Source organism: Humulus lupulus, chromosome 6 (genome assembly GCF_963169125.1).
Source record: "Humulus lupulus chromosome 6, drHumLupu1.1, whole genome shotgun sequence".
NCBI lineage: Eukaryota > Viridiplantae > Streptophyta > Magnoliopsida > Rosales > Cannabaceae > Humulus > Humulus lupulus.
In genome coordinates this window covers 14,001,124-14,012,222 of record NC_084798.1, presented here as the reverse complement: position 1 = coordinate 14,012,222, position 11,099 = coordinate 14,001,124, and the positions used below count along the sequence as shown (strand labels likewise).

Here is an 11,099-nt window from a genome sequence, read left to right as displayed (position 1 = left end):
CTCGAATCCCTTTCTTCACGAAATCATTTGTTAATTTTTGTAATTAGTACACATTGCGTGTGATTTGGAGTTGTGTCTTCATACTTTAACAATTTTTACAGTTTAGTTTTCATGTTGATCTTATATATAACACTTTTAATTGCAACTTTTGCCGAAACATAACATATTTTTTTGTAGGGTTTATATTTTTTTGGACCTTGTGTTTTGTCTCATTACCTGTTAGGACCTTGTGTTTTGACAAATTACATTTTGGACCCTATGTTTTGTAAAATTGTTAAAATAGAACCATAAACTCAATTTTAAAGAAGAAAAAATTGAATATAACAACACAGTTTTTAAGCAGAATGATTTTAATTTTGTTCTGAATTGTTAGTTTGGTAAATTATTTGTGATTTTAGTTGAGAAAATATTGACTAAAATTGGGTTTAATGTTATATTTTAACCATTTTACAAAACATATGATCTAAAAGATAATTTATCAAAACACAGGGTTCAAACAGGTAATGAGACAAAACACGTTGTCCAAAAAAGTATAAATTCTATTTTTTATATGTAACATTTTTAAACATTTTTTAACCGTAAATAATTTGATGGGTGGCCTAGATTTAAAGGTTGTATAATGGATGTGTATTTGTTACCGTAGTTATTGTCGTAACTAATAATTGCCTTTGTTTTTTTTGTTATATTTAATTTATTTTGTGGGAAAAAGTGTTGGGTCAATTTATTGAGGTAGGGTTTTGTGAGAAAAAGGCAATATCCTCATATCCTTTTATAAAAGGATAATATTTATGTTTGTAGACTCTTTTCAAATAAATGTACAACCAACAATATTATATGATTTTTATGATATACCTTCTTCCACCAAAGAAATAAGCATTTAACTTAATTAAAACATCAGAAAAATCCAGATTTGTAGTAATATAACACAACAAACACAATACGTTAAAGATGTTAGGAAAGGATGTGTTGTACATAATGCGCTTTTGGCTTTCTTCAACGGTGGGTCGCCTGCAGTAGTCGGAGTTTTGATTTATGACAAAAAAAAATCAAATGCATCGACCTATATCATAACCAAACAAATGTCAGCGATCATTGTCTATATATATATATATATATATATATAGGCCAACGATTCTAAATCGCATAACATATAAGCAGAATAGCTCCCGCTCTTCTACTTTATTATACAAATATTATATATCAATTATTTTAATATAAAAATGTTATGTAGGTGTTGTCCACAAGTACACTTCTGTATACTATTCTGACAATTGATTTATAAAGTGAAGATCTATTTTTTATTTTAATATACAATTTCGACTCATGATAACCGGTTTTGGTTACCAGTTGGGTTTTTTATATTAAAAAAATTAATTGAATATGGATATAAATGTCTTTCCATATAAAATTAGTATATTGAAATTGTTACTATGCATACAATGTAATAGCCAATTGCACATTATTTACAAAATTTAGCATAGAGATTTAATAAAAGTTACACAGTTGTTACTCCAAGATTCACATTTATATTTTAATTTTTTTTTGTTGCTAGAACTCATGGCCTTCAACATTTATATTAATTTTTTTTACTTGAAAGATGATTAACAACAATTTATTTAGCTTTTTATAATTTTTGGAAATACTTGGTTAAATTATTTTCTTAATAATGAGATTTTTTATTGCAAGCTTGTTATTTTAAAATTTAAAATTCTAGTTATTTAAAATACAATGTTAAAAATCATATAGGAATTTGGGTTATTTAAAAAAAAAAAATTTAGTTTATATTCACTACTACAAAAAAGGATTTTTAGGACTAGCATTGCGAGTCCTAAAAAAGTTTTTAGGACTCGCGGGGCGCGAGTCCTCTATTTGAGAGCCTTAAAAACTAAGGTTTTTTAGGACTCACATCACGAGTCCTAAAAAATCTAGTTGAGTGCCTTTAATTAAGTTTTTAGAACTCGCATTGCAAGTCCTAAAAGAATGTTGCGAGTCCTAAAAAATTTGGTGTAGTGCTTTAAGTAATTTTTTAGGACTCGCTTTGCATGCCCTTAAAAGTAATTTTTTTTAAAAAAAAATGCAGCTACAATTTTCATTTTGATTTAGAAAAAATATATCCCTTTGAGTGTCCAAAATGTATTATATATGTTAGATTTCTAAAATTTCAAAAGAAAATACAACAAAATAATTTTTTATTAATTACTCAAAAATATCATTTCAGTATTTAGTCTACTCGGCTTACAAAATCATATTACAAGATAGTTTATACTACAATCAAATTTTATCATCACCAAATATTAAACAAGAAATGTATACAATGTTAGTGAAATATAGTTTTTATTCTAAAAACTTCAACTGTTAATGTTGTCTAGTATTGCGCCAAAGAAAAGATCTCAATATAGACCTGCACATTATAAAAAAGTTATTTAATTATAAATATATTATAATTCAAACTTATATATAAGTAGACACACACAACAATTATAAATATATATATAATAAATGCGAGAATTAAACTATCATTATCATTATAGGTATTCATATAGTCAAGGAGCAAACAATATCTTGTTAGATAGTACTATTTCATAAAATGTTATTCATCCACTACATAGAGGTATTTCAAAACAATAGCAACCTACACCAAAATGAGCAACAAAATAGACCATAAATCTACCATATTAATCCATTCAACTTGGTTAACAAAATACACCAAAAATCTATCACAAAATACACTAAAAAAACTAGTGGCACAATACAAAAAATATACCATTAAAACAATAGCAAAATATACCATTAAAACTTTGGATCACAAGATCATGCTCCAATCTTTGACAGACCTCATTTAGTCTCCATTGCACAATAGCAAACTAAATTTGTAACAAAATTTTAATAATTTTACTATTTAATTTTGTTATAACTTTGTAATATAATTCGGCACTTACTAAGTTTGGGAGCTCAACTTCCCCTAATTTTCTCTTTGTATTTTAAATTTGTAAACAAAATAGATATTAACATAAAATTTTATGAAAAATTGTTAAAAAAAAGTCTCATTTTTTTAAATGCAATTAGTCCCTTAAGAAATTTTTTTTAGCTCCATCAATTATTATTAATTAGCATGTATATCTTCTAAAAAAAGAATTGAAAAATAATTTGTTAATTTGCCAAAACTTCGTGATAGCATTGATTTTATTATTATTATTATTATTATTAGTATTAGTATTAAGAAATGATAGAGTTGTATTATAATGTATTTATTTTTTTCTCATATATTTGACTCATGTCAAAGCCACAAATCCCATCTATCTTTCTCTATTTTGCAATATGATAATAAATTTTTTACTTTCTATTGATCCAACTTTATGGATGTCAATAATACACCTAGCCGACAATAAAAATAAAATAAAATAACAACTAAAAAAAAAAAAAAAAACAATGCACACATCATCATCATCATTTGGCTTTTAACAATCAAATCAAAGTGAAAATGCATAATTAAGCTACGCAAATTGCATTCAAATCAAATAGTTTTGACTAAATTAAGCATCTAATTAAGCATCTTTTAAGAGACCCTTTTAATCATAATCCACCTCTTAATCTCTAATTTCATTAAAACTTTAATGCCGGCTTATTATTTATTATGATGTTATGGTTCAAGTGGGAAGGAGCTTAAGTGACAAGACATTAGTACTACTTAATTACTTGATTAATTAAGAAAGAAACATCACTAATTTGAATCCTATCTTGGATGTATAGTGAGTTTCAACTAAACATAATTTTTTTAGCCTATTCTAGTAATTAAAAATTTATCTCAGATCTAAGTATGTATTTAAAATTCCATAATCAACTTAATTATTAATTAGACCGTTAAATGTTAAATATCCGGATCACAAATTTATTATTGTGGCAGTCATCTTTTTCATATTTCCACATAAAACTAAGTACAAAAAAATCTATAGAAAATCGGACAGCATATCCCTTAATTTACTAGCCTAACCATCTGTCACAATCAACACCAACATGTCAAACAAATCAAACAACACACAGGTTTTCATCCATATATCACCGCAGCACACAAAATTCTCAGAACCCACTTCACTAAGACATGCAAGTTCTCAATCTTCCGTTATCATCGCAACACAAAGAATTCCCAGAACCTACTTCACTACGGATGAATATCTAAGATATTCAAACTCCACTAAAGTGTAATACTAAAGCAATTAGAGAATAAACACATACACATTCCTTTATTTGATCAAAAGGAAAACATAATTATCAAATCAATTACTAGTTCTATTGTTAAGAGACAAACTTAGAATAAGACATTATCCACTTTAAGTTTAAAAATAGATATCAAGAGCTACGTTAGATTTGAATAAATATTTTGATATAATGTCATGTAACTCATAAATCATGGATGATGAACTAGACTAGGGGTCAATTTTTATTGAAATGGTTTCAAAAATCCTTAATGGAAAAAAATTGTCTAATAGAAAGCAACACCTCATTTATTTGAAAAACATTTCCATGAACAACTTCTTAAAGATAAAAAAAAAAAAGAGATGAAAAGGTTAACATGAAAAGAGTACTAAGTTATACTTATACCTTCTTCCATAGCTCTTCAACTTCCTTTATACAGACCACTTTTTTGCTCCATTAGATATTGCTATGGCCCAAAAGCCTATCAAAAAATACAATAAATAAAATTCAACTTAGTTGAGTTACAGAGACCATAAAAATATGACTTTCATTTTTTTGTTGACTATAACTCTACCCATAATTATCCAGTTCACACTTTTCTAATCTTCCCCAAGTCGTCACTAGCTACTGCAGTAAGGGAAACTTGCATAAATTTCACACATCACACTTCAAAATCCAATATCACAAATACCTGATTTGCATCATAAAAAGAGAACCCAATAGATACAAGAGTGCATATATATACTCATAATTAAATTAATGCTAAGAAAGCTAACTTTTAGAACTAAATCAAACAACTTATTGCAAATAAATCATCACATACAAATAAATAAGAAACCTAAATAAAAACGAAAGATATCAAAACTTTTGGTCAAACAAAATTTAGAAAAAGCCAGAAAACAACAAGAAGAAAACTCCCCAATCCTCTATTTTAAAATGTCCCATCGAGTGTCAATGTCAAGAGCATGAGGCAAAACAAATAACAATCCATTTTAAAGATCATATACTGTATATAATAATGCTATTTGCAAGGCAAAACAAATAACAATCCATTTTAAAGATCATATACCGTATATAATAATGCTATTTGCAAGGAAAAACCCTATTAAATAAATATATATACAAAGAAATATATTTAAACAATAAACAGATTGTATATAATACTCAATCTTCGTTTTGATTCTCTCTCTCTCTCCACTATTTTGGAAAAAAATAGAGTTTTTTGGTCATCTAAAGAAATTCTTATAGTAATTAATTGAGGATATATTAAGAACAATTTAAACAATAAATATTTAAAACAGAAGCAAAGAACACATCTTTAGACTTCAAAGTCAATTTATTCACTATTTTGCATAACCAATATTCTTAACTAATTGTAAAACTCAATATGTAATAGCCACTACTTCAGATAAAATTAGACATATTGGATGACTCAAAACACTAATTAAACCAACAATATTCTTATTATTCAAGAACAAGTCTCATGGTTAACCAAAAAAAAAATTATAATTCAATGAGAGTAAGAAAAAAATGTGTGTCCCTATCATTGTATTATAATTTTACTTAATCAAGTTTTGCTCTCCTCCCAGCCAAATATAATGTAAGAATGAGTTGCCATTTAATTTTCAACTAGCAATTTCTTATAAATAACAATAAACTATAGATGTCAAGAGTCTCTCCTGTCAACACCCTTGAAACTTATTGTTACTCTAATATATCACTCAATTCAATCAATACATATTTATATGAGTGTTGGAAGCTGCAGGAAATTGAAGTAAAGTAAATATTAATAAAGTAGTCAAGAAAATGAAGGCATATAAAAAAGATAAGTATTATTAAAATCAAATCAAAGTCAAACCCATTATATTAATCAACCATTGGTTTCTCTTTATTAAGTAACAGACTAGAAAAAAGAAAAGAAAAGATATAAATATATAATATATATATATATATATATATACTCTCCTGCAAGAACACTCATTATATATCATAATTGAAGTCCAAACCAGAAGAAATTTGATCCAACATACACCATGGCTATAAACTAGAAGAACACCTTATTAAGTGACAGACTAACTAGAAGTAAAAGAGATATATATATATATATATATACATATAGCAAGAACACTCAAGAAGAACAATATTCTTCTCTTACAAAACTTTTGCTTTCTCTCTCAAGAAAACACTCTCTCATAACTGTTTCTTTTTCCCACTCACTTTTGTAATATGAACAAAACCCAAAAGTATCTTAATTTAATATATAATTTGTGTTCCTTATATAAATATATAAAGACAAAACTCATAATACAAATGAGTGGGAAAAAGAAACAGAGTTGAAAGCTTACTTCTTCAACACTATTCTGAATAAACAGCTCTTGTCGGTCAAAGGGGTGTTTTAAAATGCTCAAAATAGAACAAATCTGAAGAACTCAACAAAAAATTCAGATAAAAAAATAGGTGGAGAAGCTAGTGTTGCGATCTAAGACAAACTTAAAACATAATATATGAATGAGTGCTTTATGATATTCATGCCAGGAGAGCATTCGAACCAAAACTTTGAAACAAGGGACCTTCGGCCTCCACCTTAAGTCCTCCATGTATATAGATACAGACACACATATACATATATATATATTTATACCAGAAATGAGGCAAAACTGCCATGTGAGAGGAAGCTGTGTTGTTTATATATAAAATAGATGCAAATTTTCATATCAGAAATAGAAGAGAAGAACACCTGGAACCGAGAACACATGTCGTGGTGGCTGAGATCGCCTAGCACCAAGAACACTTGCCGCCGCCGCCGCCGCCGCCTGTCGATTTCAAACCCAGCCCAGAACCAGCGCCGCCACCGCAACCGGATATGCTGGAGCCGAGAACCCACGATGCCGGAGAACCAGTCCCAAGGGCCGACGCTTGCTACTCGCCTCGCCTCCTCCGTCTCCGTTCACCACCAGCAGCCACCCTCCAACAAGCCTGCCGAAACCTATATAGGCCAAACCTAATTTAATCCCCAAATGTGAGATTTTTATTTTGTGTGCTGAAAAATTTTGAACCCCCAAATTTTCGAAAAAAGTAAGTTTTATGTGTCCTTTTTATTAAACAATTTTAAGGACATACTTTAGGAGTCCTTAATACTTTTTTTAGGACTCCCAAATCAAGTCTTTAAAATTATTAAGTAAATAAATATAAAATCACTTATTTTTTAGCCAAGATTTTTTTAGGACTCGCTTTGAGTATTAAGGACTCCCAAAACAAATCCTTAAAATTATTAAGTAAAAAAACACTCATTTTTTATCCCAGATTTTTTTAGGACTCGCATATTTTTTTGGGACACTCATTGCGAGTCCTAAATTGTGTTTTTTTAGGACTCTCAATGAGTGTCCTTAAAAACTCCATAAACATTTTTAAGGACTTGCATTTAGGTGCGTGTCCTAAAAAAGTGTCCCGTAAAGGGTATTTTGTAGTAGTGATTGTATGCAATATATTTTATGAAACACAAAGTGCTTAAATTTGACAAATCATTACAGGCGACCGAGGCACTCGTTAGGGTGATTACATAAGATCTGGACTCGTTTCGATTCACTGAGACATGAGTTCGGGTCAGAAGTCCGACGTTGGACTCGTTCGGATGCGCCGAGCCATGCATTAGTGTGATTAACACCCTTTCAACGCTTTTTCGGGTGCATCGACTTCCATACAAATCATTACGTGTGATCGAGGCACTTGTTAGGGTGATTACACAAGATTTGGACTTGTTTCGATTCACCAAGACACGAGTTCGGGTCAGAAGTCCGGCGTTAGACTCGCTTAGATGCACCGAGTCACGCATTAGTGTGATTAACACCATCTCGGTGCTCTTTCGGGTGCACCGACTTCCATGCAAATCATTACGGGTGACCGAGACACTTGTTAGGGTGATTACACAAGATTTGGACTCGTTTCGATTCACCGAGACATGGGTTCGGGTCAGGAGTACCAAGCTAGACTCGTTCGGATGCACCGAGTCACACATTAGTGTGATTAACACCCTTTCAACGCTCTTTCGGAGGCATCTACTACCATGCAAATCATTACAGACGACCGAGGCATTTATGTGATTAACACCCTTTCGACGCTCTTTCGGGTGCACTGACTTCCACGCAAATCATTATAGGAGACCGAGGCACTCGTTAGGGTGGTTACACAAGATCTGGACTCGTTTCGATTCACTGAGACACGCGTTCAGGTCAGGAGTACAGAGCTAGACTCGTTCGGAAGCACCGAGTCACGCATTAGTGTGATTAACATCGTCTCGGCCCTCTTTCGGGTACACAGACTTCCATGCAAATCATTACGGGTGACCGAGGCACTTGTTAGGGTGATTACACAATATCTAGATTCGTTTCGATTCACGGAGACACGGGTTCGAGTCAGAAGTCCGTCACTGGACTCGTTCAGATGCACAGAGTCATGCATTAGTGTGATTAACACCCTTTTGGCGCTCTTTCGGGTGCACCGACTTCCATGCAAATCATTACAGTGCGACCAAGGCACTCGTTAGGGTGATTACACAAGATATGGACTCGTCTCGATTCACTGAGACACGAGTTCGGGTCAGGAGTTCCGCGTTGGACTCGCTCGGATGCATGGAGTCACGCATTAGTGTGATAACACCGTCTCAGTGCTCTTTCGAACGCACAGACTTCCATGCAAATCATTACGGGTGACCGAGGAACTCGTTAGGGTGATTACACAAGATCTGGACTCATTTCAATTCATCAAGACACGGGTTCGGGTCAGGAGTGCCGAGCTGGACTCGGTCGGATGCACTGCGCCACGCATTAGTGTGATTAACACTGTCTCGATGCTCTTTCGGGTGCACCGACTTCCATGCAAATCATTATGGGTGACCGAGGCACTTGTTAGGGTGATTACACAAGATTTGGACTCGTTTCAATTCACCGAGACACGCGTTCGGGTTAGAAGTCTAGCGCTAGACTCGTTTGGATTCACCGAGTCACGCATTAGTGTGATTAACACCGTCTCGGTGCTCTTTCGGGTGCACCGAATTCCATGCAAATCGTTACGGGTGACCGAGGCACTCGTTAGGGTTATTACACAAGATTTGGACTCGTTTCGATTCACCGAGACAAGGGTTCGGGTCACGAGTGCCGAGCTGGACTCGCTCGGATGCACCGAGTCACACATTAGTGTGATTAACACTGTCTCGATGCTCTTTCGGGTGCACTGACTTCCACGCAAATCATTATGGGTGGACAGGAAGCTTCTAGGGCTAAAAAAGGAGAAGTTCAGCCACTTCCGGTTCTACTGGCACGACATATTCAGCGGCAAAAACCCACCGCCGTGAAGATAATCCAACCTCCGGCCAACACATCGAAAAACGGGTTCGGCATCGTTATCATGAACGACAATCCATTGACAGAAGGGCCAGAATTAAGCTCGAAGTTGCTAGGAAAATCTCAAGGGTTTAATGGTTTAGCTTCACAAGAAGAGTTTGCCCTACTTATGGCTATGAACTTTCATATAGTTCAAGGGAAGTACAATGGGAGCACTCTCACCATCCTTGGCCGAAACCAGATGTTCGATAAGGTTAGAGAGATGCCTGTGATTGGGGGCAGTGGTCTTTTCAGGTTCGCACGTGGCTATGCTCATGCTACTACACACACGTTTGACCCTTCTACTGGAGATGCTGTAGTTGAATATAATGTTTATGTGCTCCATTACTGATACCATTAGTTCTCTCATGATTTTTGATGTTGAACTCCTGCTTTTTCATACTTTGAAATCATTATTTATCATAATATGATTTCCTGGGAATTATACTTTGGTAGAATGGACATGTTTTTTTCGGATCTAAAGTATATATGCGTTATAAATCTTGGTTGTAATACAACTAAACTTGTGTTGATCACTGTGTTTGAAAATAAAGTGTCAGATAGAGACAAACAGTAGTTGACACGTTTATCTAGCTACTTTCTAACAAATAATTCAGTCAATACGCAATAATTGGATATTGGCATGTTCTCATATTTAATTAAGATTTATTTACTTTCTCTTATTAATGCAAAATTAAAAAAGAAAAAGAAAAGAAAAGTTCCTCCTTGAAAAAGTCTCTATGTGTGGGGTTAAAACTATGAGTAGTTCACTAGCGTGGTGGTGACCTACGGTTCAAGATGATGTTATGCTACCAACACTACAAGAAAGAAGGTTTTTGTGTCGGCAAAAAAAGCCTTTACCAGTACAATTAGTGAAACGTGCCGGCAAAAACAAGGTCTTTTGCCGGTGTTCATTTACGCCGGGAAATGTCACTTTTGTCGGCGCAATTCGAGATTGTGCCGATAAAGGTTACTTTTGCCAGCGCAATTCGAAATTGCGTCGGCAAAAGTTTATGAAAGTTGGCACATTAAATAGCTGAGACTTTTGCCGGCGCATTTCACCTAACACGCCAGCAAAAGTCAACGTGTATATTAAACTTGATGCACGTTTTTAAGAAGGTAGGTGGCCAGACTTTTGCCGGCGCGTTTAGTTGCGCCGGCAAAAGTCTCAAAATGCGCCGGCAAAATGTATACTTATTTAAACGGTGCCGTTTTGGATTAGGGTTTTCTAATAGACTTTTGCCGGCGCAACGAAACGCGCCAGCAAAAGTCATAACGATATACCCCAGCCGCCGAGCCCTTCTTCCCCATATTTTTCAATTCATCAATTTTCTCTTCTTCCCTTCTTCAACTCTTCTTCCCTTCTTCAAAAGCACCACCCCCACGGATCAGCTCCTTAAGGTAAGCTATTTTTTTTTCCATTATTTGTTTGTTTTGCCCACGTATTTTCCCTCTCAATTTCTCTAAATCTATCATTCCTTTCTACTATCTCTTTCTCTCAGTTGGACACCAGACCACATACCATGA

General features: G+C 33.4%; 1 long non-coding RNA gene and 1 pseudogene across 1 annotated transcript; one reads left to right on the top strand and one right to left on the bottom strand.

The window, feature by feature from the left end:
- Window positions 1-2,172: 2,172 nt before the first annotated feature.
- Window positions 2,173-7,267, bottom strand: LOC133781694 (uncharacterized). The gene is made up of 3 exons (XR_009870231.1): window positions 6,932-7,267; window positions 4,600-4,675; window positions 2,173-2,401 (listed from the first exon to the last, which is right to left on the bottom strand). It is a non-coding gene; the product is annotated as an uncharacterized LOC133781694 (long non-coding RNA).
- Window positions 7,268-8,753: 1,486 nt separating this feature from the next.
- LOC133784721 (dirigent protein 19-like) lies at window positions 8,754-10,147 on the top strand (annotated as a pseudogene).
- The last annotated feature ends 952 nt before the right edge of the window (window positions 10,148-11,099 follow it).